This window comes from Mesocricetus auratus, unplaced genomic scaffold (genome assembly GCF_017639785.1).
Source record: "Mesocricetus auratus isolate SY011 unplaced genomic scaffold, BCM_Maur_2.0 Super-Scaffold_100001, whole genome shotgun sequence".
Classification (NCBI taxonomy): Eukaryota; Metazoa; Chordata; class Mammalia; order Rodentia; family Cricetidae; genus Mesocricetus; species Mesocricetus auratus.
In genome coordinates, this window is record NW_024429187.1 from 5,224,551 (window position 1) to 5,236,897 (window position 12,347).

At 39.6% G+C, this 12,347-nt stretch overlaps 1 protein-coding gene across 2 annotated transcripts in view; it reads left to right on the top strand.

The window, feature by feature from the left end:
* The first annotated feature begins 2,556 nt into the window (after positions 1-2,556).
* LOC101824959 (activating transcription factor 7 interacting protein) overlaps positions 2,557-12,347 on the top strand; it is a 77,665-nt gene continuing 67,874 nt past the window's right edge. Inside the window, exon 1 of one of the 2 annotated variants that reach the window (XM_013115515.3) lies at positions 2,557-2,692. The gene's annotated coding sequence lies outside the window, so the exon portion shown is untranslated. Of the gene's footprint in view, positions 2,727-12,347 lie in introns of both variants that reach the window. The other variant, XM_013115516.3, reaches the window with a different exon arrangement.

The following is a 12,347-nucleotide window of genomic DNA, read 5'->3' on the forward strand; positions in this document are numbered from 1 at the left end:
TCCTGCTTTGCTAGTAGCTGCTCTTCTCTTTATTAGACCAATCAGGTGTTTTAAGACAGGCAAAGTAACAAAGCTTCACAGAGTTAAACAAATGCAACATGAAAGAATGTAATCCTGTAATTTTTGTCTGTAAAACCTAGCAGTAGACAGGGAACTTCACTCCCTCTGGGGGTTGCTGCCTCAGCTTGCTAGACAGGGTCCCTGTCGTGGGTGGATGAACAATCATTAAACCTTCCTTTTACAGTTTAGTGGGTCTGTTTTCCTGGTGGTCTCTGGGGACTTTGCAACTTGAGCACAACACTCTTACCATTCTTATCTTCCAAACTCCTACAGAACAGCTCCCTGAACTCTCAACATTCAATGACTTTAATCAAAAGCTGTTCCACAATCCTCCAAACATGCAATAATAACCTCCCTGCTCCCCTGACATAGCATGGATGCTGGAGTAGGAAGATGGAAGCTCACATTTTCTTTTCTCCTTTTTTTCATTTCCTCTTTTTTGTTTTTTGAGACAATGTTCTCTGTGTAGTGCTGGCTGTCCTGGAACTCATGCTGTAGACCAGGCTGGCCTTGGACTCAGAGATTGACCAGCCTTTGCCTCCCAAGTATTGGTATTAAAGGTGTGTACCACCACACCCAGTTGGGTCTTATCTCTTTCTGTCCTTTTTGGTGTTTCAAGACAGGGTTTCTCTGTGTGTAGTCCTAGCTGTCCTGGAACTCACTGTATACCAGACTGGCCTTGAACTCAAGACATCCAACTGCCTCTGCCTTTGGAGCGCTAAGATTAAGGACAAACTCTACTAGATTAAATCAGGTTACTCAAGATAATCTGTCACTCAACTCAAAATCAATTTAGGATCTTAATCCACCACCCCCCCTGCAAACAGGAAGGTTTTTACCCTTCCTGGAACTCTCTAGTAAATCAGACTGCCCTCCAAATCAGCGATCAGCTTGTCTGTTGCCTCTACTGTTGGGATTAAAGGCATGTGCCAACATTTACCTTTGATATACTCAAAAAGATGATCACAAATTCTACCCTCATTCAAGACACAAGGACCACAGGGCATAGACTAACCCTGGTGGTGAGGGACCTGGTTCATCCCATGATTTTGGCCATTTTGGGTTGCTGCCATCACTCAGTAGTAAAGCACTGGCCTAGGACGTGGTTGGTCTGGGTGTGGCACCACATTTTTGGCCTCAGGAGTTGTTTCTTGAATTTAACACCCCTCCAGTTCACTTGTCTAACTTCCACGTTGAACCGGTAAGTACATGACAATATTGAAAGCTGTGAGAGTTTTTGGAGTCTCAAGCCCAGGATGATCTGGAAGCAGGTCACAGGTTGTCCTCCTAAAGGTGCTGCCCCACCCTCTGAGTGTGCTGGGACTCCACCCAGGAGCTATTATAGCTGGCTATGACAATGTAGCTTTCCTCAGCACTGAGAGTGACAACATAGTTTTGGAACACAGTGATTGCTTAAGTTACTCTTATGCAAATACTTTGAGGGAGAAATTACATGTTGTTTTTGTGTTTTTCGAGGCAGGGTTTCTTTCTGGTTTTGGAGGCTGTCCTGGAACTAGCTCTTGTAGACCAGGTTGATCTTGAACTCAGAGATCCTCTTGCTTCTGCCTCCTGAGTGCTGGAATTAAAGGCGTGCGCCACCACCGCCTGGCTGAGAAATTACTGTTTTTTTTTTTTTTTTTTTGGTTTTCGAGACAGGGTTTCTCTGTATCTGTATTGTTTTGGAGGCTGTCCTGGAACTCGCTCTGTAGAGAGAAATTACATTTTAAGTGAGTAAACTTTTTACCTAATATTTTTCTGGCTCTTACTTTTTTTGTTAAATACACATCTAGATTCTTTTCTACATTCCAGTTCTCTCAATTTGTTTGAGCAGTTACTATTACTATTTCAGAGATAAGTGAGTTTATGATATGAAGTGTGAAGGTATGGTTGGTAGTGCTTGCTCTGTTATATATTACCTGAAAAAGGAGGTTTTTCTCCATAAACTGATTGATAATACAACTCATTTGAACTTAAAAATAAATGATACTTGTAACACTGAGATCCAGGCAGAATGATTTCAAATTCTAGACCAGTGCGGGCTACATGAAAGGCTAGACTGCGATAAACTGTATGAATCCGTCTCAGCAAAACAAAAGTGGTAAAAATTAAAATGAGATATAAATGTTGAATAAATTCTACTCTGGGATTTTAGACTCTGTGGAAAATCTTTCCGCTTTTTTAAACACTCACCTACTTCCTTTCTCAAGTTCCATGGAGGGTGTTCACCGAGGAATCTTCACTCACGAAACACCTCGGAGTTGGTGGGGGAGAAGCCAACCGGAAAAAAAAATTGCCTCTGGGTGCGATTGAAAAGGCGGCAGCGCCACCACCGCACGCTCGGTTCTCATTTTCAAGGCAGGAGGCGTGGCCAAAGTCCCTCATTCAAATAAAAAACCAGGGGATTTGCATGGCGAATAGGCACCGCGTGCGCTCATTGGCCGGCGGCACAGTGGGCGGAGTACCTGGTGCGCTCGCGGAGCTCCGCCCCCACCTATTTGCATAACGGCCCCGGCGCGTGCAGGGGAGAAGCGGGTTTGTTTTTGAATCTGCGGAGGCGGCGGAGTGGAGCGCACGGCTGAGGCGGCAGCGTCCGGGACGGCTGCGCGGGACGGCTGTGTAGGAAGGAACTCGGGTGGGTCCCCGTCCCTCACCTCCCGCCCCCGAAGGTATATGCGTGTGCCCGGGGCTGTGGTAACTCCAGTCGGCGACATGACTATTGTATTTCGGAAGAGTCAAGACCGCATTATGGCGGCTGCGGGAGTGGAGTTTGCGCCTGCGCGGTTGCGAAGCTGCGGGCGGGCGCTGCATGGGAGCACGTGATCGTCGGGGGTCGGGCTCCAAGCTGCAGTTGAGCAGCTGGCCGGGCGGTGGCTGCGCAAGCGCAATATTCATTTTCGAGATCTAATGTTCTTGTTGGACGCCATTTGGGTTCTAGATTTAATTTTTCTCATTCTCGAGGGGGTTTCAGCTCGCTCCCCTTTCTCGTCTCACATTTTCCGAGGAGAACGTTCCCCTCGCGTCTCACACCCCCGCCCACCTTAAACCCCTGCAATTCTCTGATTCTTGCAGGCTGCAGACCTCAATTTGTGTACAAATTGCCCCTTGTGGTTCTCGATTATCATTTCGCTCTTGGAGAGGTATTTCTGGATTCGTGCGCTGTTCGGCAGATAAGATCGGCACCTAGTGGTGTTCTCAGGGGAAGTGCATGTGCTTCCGCTGCACTTTTGTAAATAATTTTTAACCCTGTTTTTACCAGTTCGCTTTTGGATGTGCAACGGCTTGCAAATGAAGGAACGATTTTACTTGTGAAATGTTTGTTTGGGAGGACAAGAAAAGAATGTTTAAGCTAGTTAAGTTGAAATCTCAGTTTCCTCAGCTCTTATTATTATTATTTTTTAGGAAATATTTTGTCCAAATCAATGAAGTTTTAATCTTGAACAGTTTGCCAAAACACTTCAATCTTGCATGTTTTTAATTCTGTTATTTCTTAAGTTAGATAATAAGTGAAGTAACTTCTCAACATTTTATGATAACGTGTAAGTTATTATATGTAATAATTCAAAATATTTGAAATTACAATGAGGCCTTTATGAGTTGAGTTTTTAAAAGAAATATGCGCACTGTGGTATATGTGTATGATATACACTTGTTGAAAACAGTCTTTTAAAAGCTGGTTTTAGTTTCTTGAATTAATGATGGAGAACCTACTAATGCCACTAAATTTAAATTTTATATGACACAAACAGGTCAAGATAACATATGGTTTGGTATGATTTTCTTATTCTGCCACTTGTTTCTTACTAGTCTAAAAACTTGTAGGTGGTTTTATGAGTTTCATCCACCATTCATGTGTACAGTTGCTTTCTTGGTTGATTATGTAACCCAAGCTTGAATCAGTCTGTTGTCAAAGAGGTGCAATTGCATATAATATTGGTTTTGGGATATCTTTACTACCTGACACGTACTCTTCGAAACAATAAGATATCATTGAAAGGAGCATTTTTGGGTGACTGTTTGTTCTTGTTTTTTGTTCTTTGAAATGATGTTGCAATATGGCATGGACTGGAGGGATGGTGAAGAGTGCCTCTTCTCCCCAAAGGATTGATGGATGTGATCAGACCTCTGTTGTGTTGTGCACTGGATGAAGGCAGTTTTGCATTCTTGAGACTTTAATGCTTCTGCCCTGATCCCCCCTCACCCAGTATTTGTATTCCTGCTATTTTGGTTTATATATTTAAATTTATACTTTTGTTTGAATACACATGATTGTGTCTTGCGTTGATATTGAAGATCATAAGAGGTGCTGATAGAATATAATGTAAAATGTCAATATTGAGGAGCAGATTTACTATCATTTCTTAGAAGGTAAATGTGATTTTAAATTTACTGAAATTAATGGGTCGTCTGAATGTCAATGGCCTATTCTTTGGTGTTTTGAAATTCCAGTTGGCTGATGATAGAACAAAGCTTTGACATATGTTCTGCGTATGTATGTGGTATATATACAATATAAGAACTAGGCTACTCAAAGTATGAAGTTACTAAAGTTATTTAAAATCACTGCAGTTTTGTAACTTTTAAGTATATAGTTTAGAAAAGCAGACTGAAATGATTAAGCCATAAAATTAAAATTTTAGTTATTTGAATTTGTGCTAAATAATTAAATATTTTAAACATACACATTATATAAGATTTAGAAAGTATTCAGTTAATTGGTAGGAATAACTTCTGGTGATATTTATTTATTTATTTATTTTTTGGTGACTTCACTTTTGCCCTGGTGTATCAGTCTGTAAATACTTATAATTTAATCTTTAATTGAACTCCTAGTTTTTTCCCCCTTTGGTGCTGTGGATCAAACTGGTGCCTCAGCCACTATAATATTACTCAGCTACATCAGCCAGCACTGTTTCCTGCTTTTAACTTAGTATTATATTATGAATACCTTCTCATTTTAGTATCCTAAATTTTATTTTTTAAATAATTACAGAATACTGTATCATGAAAATCTCAGTTATCAGACATGCTCAAATTAGTTATTTTATTAATCGATTTATTTATTTATTCATTTATTGAGAGAAAGTCTCCTTACCTAGCCCAGGTCAAACTAGAACTTGCATACCAGGCAGCCTCTAAATCATAGATATGGTTCTGCTGGGATTAAATTTGCTCTCTCCTGTGCGTGCCTGGCTCACATATGTTTCTAAGCATCTGAAGATTACTTGTATCTAACAAGTGCACTGTCACTTCCTAAGCTCCTGTTTGGTTTTGTCCTCCCCTCCTCCCCTCAGCTTCTGGGATTTAGCTCAGGCTGGCCTAGGACCTGAGACTCTCCTGCCGAGTTACTACCCAAGTGATGGTAGTAACTGGTATTGGTAGTCAAGTTAGCTTGTTGCTTATTTTTCTATTGAAATTGTGTTATGGTGAACGATCAACACAAGCCATAGTCTATTGCAACAGTTATTTCTAGGCCAGGCAGTCAGTGGTGGTGCACGCCCGGTATCTGGCAGGCCGAGGTAGGTGATCTTTGAGTTGAGGCTAGCCTTATCTACAAAGTGAGTTCCAGGAGTTTCAGGACAGCCAGGGCTACACAGAGAAATCCTTTCTCGAAAACAGAACAAAACAAAAATTGCTGTTTTTAAGGACTTTGACAGTACAATAATTTACAAAATAGACCAGTGTAGGGATTTTGTTTCTTTGGTCCTCCCCCCCCCCCCCACACACAAAGATTTCTCATACTGCCACCAACCAGATGGGATAAAAGCAGGGTATTCAGAACTGTAAGGGGTGAGGTTGATTTTTTTCTGTGAAATGAAGTATTTTCAGGCATGTGTTTGTGTGATGGGTGCTAGGTTATGGATGTGTGTTCATGGGTGCTAATGTTCCATTCTGCTTGTCAGCAACAGCTATGGCAACTTAATGTTGCTGGTTTTCCTTAAAAGTCTTTTTTTTTAATCTTTCAGTTTGCTTTTGGTTTTGTGTCTTGAGAATTTTTGTTCCTATTTAGTGAAATGTAGTGCCTTGTTTATTTAATTTAAGTAAGGGTCTCACTGTGCAGCCCTGACTGTCTAGGAACTCACTATGTTGATTCATTTATTACTGGGGATTGAACCCAGGGATTTGCACATGTTAGATAAGTGTTTACCATTGACCTACATTTACATCTGTAGTTGCTTTTTTTTTTTTTAAATCATTATTTAGGTATTAGGTTTGAACAGAAAATTGTGGCTCATCTGCTGGAATCAACTGATTTTTAAGGCCTTTCTAAATATGCTTCTATAATTCCATAGATTACTTGTGTTTAGTTCGATGTGTGTGCACCAGCGTTTGCATGCTCACAGACACTGGAGTGTATCTACCTCCTGGAGAGAGGGTCTTTCATTAGCCTGGAGCCCACCAATTATACTAGGCCATCTGGCTAGTGAACCCTGGAGGTGGATACTCCTGTTTCAACTTTCCCGTACTGGGCTTACAAGTGTGACAGCTACACTCAATGTTTTCATGTGGGTACTGGGATTGGAGCAAAGGTCGTCGTTGTAGGGCCAGATGATGTATAAACTATTATATGAATGTATTTGATAATGTTGTATACTATTTAATTGCAGTACCCACAACTTGTTTTCACAGTTGTGTTAGCTAATGTGTGGTTTTGTAGGTGAACATTAGATTCTTTTGGTTAAATTGAAACTATTGTCTTTGTCTAAAATTATATACACTAGGTTTAAATTTGAGGAATTTTTTAGTCATATGCTTGAAAAAAATCATGAATAGGGCATACTTTTAGACTCCTGAAATGCACTGTTTTTAGGAAATGTTGGGAAAACTTACGATCCCTATAATCTCTCAATAAGACTTCATTTCACTCTTTTCTGTGTGGTGCTGGTAAGAGAGATGAATTATGAGAGGGCATAAGGCTAAGTTTCTGTGATTTCGACATGTTGATAAGAAAGTAAGTCAGCTGGGCTGGGAAGTAGGTTTCAAGAGAAAGTATTTTATAGTACTTGAAACCATTATTATTATTATTATTTTGATTGGTGGAATTTTGAAAAGTTATGTAGCTCAGTGTTTGGCCAGGATGGAACCAATCTTATCCCATAATAAATATAAACACAATTTTACTTTCCTTGGTAGTTTTAAATTGTTATACTTTCCCTACTTTGTATACCATTCATTCATTAAATTTATGATGATGATTTCAGTGACATATTATTAATTCTTTTGTTTGTTTGTTTCTGCTGGACTCAAACTCAGAGATCTTCCTGCTTTTGCCTCCCAATTGCTGGGATCAAAGGCATGCGCCACCAGTCTTGGCTCATATTTTATTACTTAATAATGACAGAATTATACTTCTTAATGAAATAGTTATACTTTTTATTTTCTGTGTTGAAAGGAATTTGGTTATTTAAATTGTACGTTTGTAGGCATGAAAAGAAAAGAAATAAAGAGAACTCAAATAGTAAGATCTTCTGGCTTTGTGAAGATGAACCCAGGAGACAGATATTAACCATCAAGACGCTGGCTTTTGTTAGTAGGTTTAATCCCGCCTGCCTGTGGGTCTTTTTCAAGCAAATTTAGTTTTTTTTTTTTAATGTTACCTTTGATCTTGGTTGAGAACTTTTCAACTTGTAATGAATTGTATTTTGTTTCTGTGACCTGTGGCAGGATCCCCTAAAGAATTGCTTGTGAGTAGGAGCAGCACATGACACAGTAGGGGAGTGGTATTTCAAGTGTTAGAAACAAAAGATGGTCATTTTTTTCTTTATTTTTCTTTTCTTTGTTCTGTTCATTTTTCCTCCCTTCTTTTTTCCTCTTTGTTCTGCTCTTCCCCTCCCTCCCTGCCCTGAGTGCTAGTATTTCAGACATGTGCCTTCATGTCCTGGGGCTTGAACACAGGGCTGCTTGCACACTAGGCCAGCACTCTGCCAGTTAATCCCCCCCCCATCTCTTGATTATTGCCTTTCTTTCTTTTGGTTTGTTGTTGTTGCTGTTTTGTAGCCCTGGCTAGCCTGGAACTTTTTATGTGCAGCCCAGGTTGACTTCAGATTCACAGAGGGCCATTCTCCCTGCCTCCCAAGGGCTGGGATTAAAGGGCAGGCTTTGTTTATTTTCTTGAGATAAGGTCATGGCCTATAGCACAGGCTGGCTGCAAGTTCATCGCCCTCATGTCTCATCTTCTCTGCTTTTGCCCACCTAAGATCCTAAAATACAACTCTGGAGAATATATGTACACACACACACACACACACACACACACACACACACACACACGAGTAAATATTTAAGGAAAAGATGGAATGAAGCAGTTAATTATTGGTGTAATTCTCTCCTTCCTCTGTCAGATTGAAAAAGTTGGAAATAGAGCTGAGATGTAGCAGAATGGCAGAGTGCTTGCTTAGTGTCCTTGATGTCTGGGATTTGATCCCCAACACTGCATAAAACTGGACATAATTTTGAACACCTGTAATCTCAGCACTCCGAAGTAGCAGAAATTCTAGGTCATCTTCAGCTACATAGCAATCAAGGAAACTCTCAAAAACAAAAACAAAAAAAGTTGAAAGATAAAAGCCAAGTAAATAAATGACAGACAAAAAGCACTAAAGGCAAAGAATTTTCTTAAAACAAGTTAGAATACAGTAAAGAACTATTGTGGTTTTGTACTGTGGTTTGGGCAACTGGTTTTGTAGTATTCCTTTCTTTGGTTTTTATGTTAGTTAATTGTTTTTGCAGTATTGGGTGTTAAACCTAGGGTCTCATACATTAAAGGCAAGCTTTCTAACACTGAGTTGTATCATCAGCCCTCCTTTCTCTTAATAACATCATAGGGCTGGAAAGATGGCTTAGTGGTTAGAGAGTGTCTTGCTCTTGTAGAGTACCTAAGTTTGGTTCCTAGAACCCACATCAGGTGGTTTATGTCTGTAGCTTTAGCTCCAGGGGATTTGGTACCCTCTTCTGGTTTCTTTGGGTTCCTGCACATACATACATGTATACACATACAAATAATTCAAAATAAAATCTTTAGGGCTGGTAGGGTGGCTTAGTTAGTTAAGGTGCTTGCTGTATAAGCTTGGCAACCTAAGTTCTATCCCTAAAACACTCTTAAAATTAGAAGGAGTTAACTGACTCCAAGATGTTATCTGACTATGTATGTGTGCTGTGACACATAGTCACTCCTCACACATGTCTAGACACATATAGTAAAATTTAAAAATCTTTTTGGACAATAATCTTGATACTACAGCTAGAATATAAATGCATTTGGAAAGTAATTTAGAAAAAATTTTGATAATATACTCTAATAACAAATTTAAACATTTAGAAAAAGTTATTTGCAAATTTTTGTGTTAGAATCTGGTTTTTAGGGCTGACTCATTAAATAAAAACTAAATAAGCCACACCCAATTATTAAGGTCCCTAGATTTACAGTGAACCCCTTCATGATGAAAAAGCAGATTTTTTTCCCAATAGTGATCTTATTTGTAGAAATGTTCATATTTCTTTAAATGTCACTTAGTCATCATTGCCAAAGTTAGGGATGAAGTATTGTAATTTAGGGACTAGATCCACTCGGGACTACCCCATCTTTTCCACCGTTTATACAAGCTCAGGGTGCAAAGCTCTTTCCACTCAACCTTTCCTCCCAGTTTTGCAACTTGCTGGCAGACATGATCCACCAAAATTAAGGCAGGTTTAGCATGGTAACTCAATCCCTTCTAGTCTTGGTCATTAACCGGGAGGCTGAGATAAAAGATTATGATCCCTAGCCCACTGAGTGCAAAGGTGCATTTGGTTTGTTTTGTGGTAGGAGCTCCTGACTGTAATTCAGCAGTCTTCCTGCCTCAGCCTTCCATGCTGAGAGCCATAATACCATCATACCAGGCTAGAAAGTGATTCTTTTATTTTTTTTTTTGGTGGGTGGGGTTTCGAGACAGGGTTTCTCTGTGGCTTTGTAGGCTATCCTGGAACTAGCTCTTGTAGACCAGGCGGGCCTCAAACTCACAGAGATCCGCCTGCCTCTGATTCCCAAGTGCTGGGATTAAAGGCATGTGCCACCACTGCCCAGCCTAGAAAGTGATTCTTAAGGCAAAAGAAAGTAATTCTGTTTCTTCCATATCCCACACTTCTAAGCAGGCTCTTACCATGAAGCATAGATTTAACTATTGTGTGTTTACTGATTTGTCTGATTCTTTTTAATTTTTGATGATTTGAAATGAGTTCTCATATAGGCTAAGCTGACCCACACTCCTTGAAGGAGAATGGAAGGTGATCTTGAACTCCAGATTCGCCCATCTTTATCTCCTCCATCCTAGGTTTACAGGCATGTGCTGCTGTGCCAGACACTTAGTAATTTTCTTAGTTTTAGATAACTTTATGAAGCGTTAGGCTTTAGCAGCTTTTGATAAGTAGATGGCTGAGAATCAACAGCCATCTGATTGGTCTGAATGAGCTGCTGTACCATCATGGTAGTGTATTATGTAGTTCCCTAACATTCTCCTGCATCAGTGTGAGGAACTGATTCTTTATCTTATTTAAACTTGGAATACATAACTTGCAGAAGGGAAACTGAATTGGTTTCTTCGGAGGAGTCATTGCTTCACTTGATATACTTTCCTTGTTTGCTGCCATACTAAATGTAAGTTTTGTTTTTAGATGTCACACTTCTAGTGTGGTCATGATTACAACTGTGATTGTTTAAAAAGTAAAAAACTTTGTGTGTGTGTGTGTGTGTGTGTGTGTGGTCAGTCATGGGCATGGCATGACAAAGCATACAGAGGTGGTTCCCTCCTTTTGTTATGAATCCAGGGGATTGAACTCAGGTCTTGGCTTTCATGGCAAGTACTTTCACTTGCTAAGCTGTCTTGCTGGTTCAGAAAGCATATTCTCATTGAAGGTAACTGTGTTCATTGCTGTGCCTGCCACCAGTGTAAGCCTCTGGCTGACAACATATACACTGATTTATAAAAAGTAGGAGAGGGTCTGTGATATAGCCCAATGGGTAAAGCTGCTTGCTGGGAAGGCTTATCACCTGAATTCTATTCCTGGGACCCACAAAGTAGAAGGAAAGAATTAACTCCTGAAGGGTGCCCTCTGACCTCCACACACAATCTGTGGCATGGGTTGGCTTCTGCCCCATCCCAAATAAATACATGTAAAAAAAAATAAAGCAGAGTCAAACCTTATACAGTGTTTAATCACTTTGAGCAGTATTTTTCTATAGAACTATTCTTAAAATGTTTTGGATAATTTAGCTTACCAGTAAGGTCTTTCTGAATATATTTATCAACATTAAATACTGCTTTGTATTAATACTACCATGAAAATCTTGACTTAATGCCCTGATACATATGTTAATTCATGAGGACAATGCCTCCTTTATGTCACAAGAAGTCTCTTTGACCTCTCTTGTATGCAATTGTAATCCTAATGTTCACTATTAAGGAGGTTTCCTTTTCTTTAAAACCCTTGCTTTTCATATACCATTATTTGATTGGCTTTGTTTCTGAGGAGGAGGAAGCTATTATGTAGTAATTTTTATTTTCTTTTTAGATAGGATTTATGAGATTTTTTTTAAGGTCATCTATGTCAGAAAAATCTTATTCAGTATTTGAATGTTTGATAGTTTGGCTGGGTATAGAACTCTAATTTGAAGTCATTTTCCTTTGTTTTGCAATTGAAGATTGTACAGGAAGCAAGTGCTCACTAATGAGCTATATCTTGGACTTAAAGTGCAATTCTGTTCTGGACTTAAAAGTGCAATTTTTTTTCTTCATATAATAATAGGCTTTGAAGTTTTCTTCTTGATGTATAGTGAATTGCTTAGTATTGTTGGCTTTGCTCTCTGTCTTCCTTGTTAAAGACTTAGTTGGGTTCCTTTTTCTGGGCTTACTTATATAATACGATGTGGTAGGAAAAAGTCAATTGAAATACCTAAGTTTTTAAAAAAATTTATTTAATGTGCACTGGTGTGAGGGTGTCAGATTCCCTAGAACTGGAGTTACAGACAGTTGTGAGCTGCCATGTGGGTGCTGGGAACTGAACCCAGGTCCTCTGGAAGAGGAGACAGTGCTCTTAACCACTGAGCCATCTATCTCTCCAGCCCCCAAAATACCTACATTTAGATAGATTTAAACTTTTGTTGTTGTTGCTGGAGTTGGAATCCAGCACCTTGTAAATGCTACACCAACCCTCTTACAAACCTACATCTCTGACCTGTGAGCTATCATGTTAATTGGGGAATCTTATTTTCAGACTTTAAGTTTACTGAAAGCTCCTTCCTGTTCACTGGACTG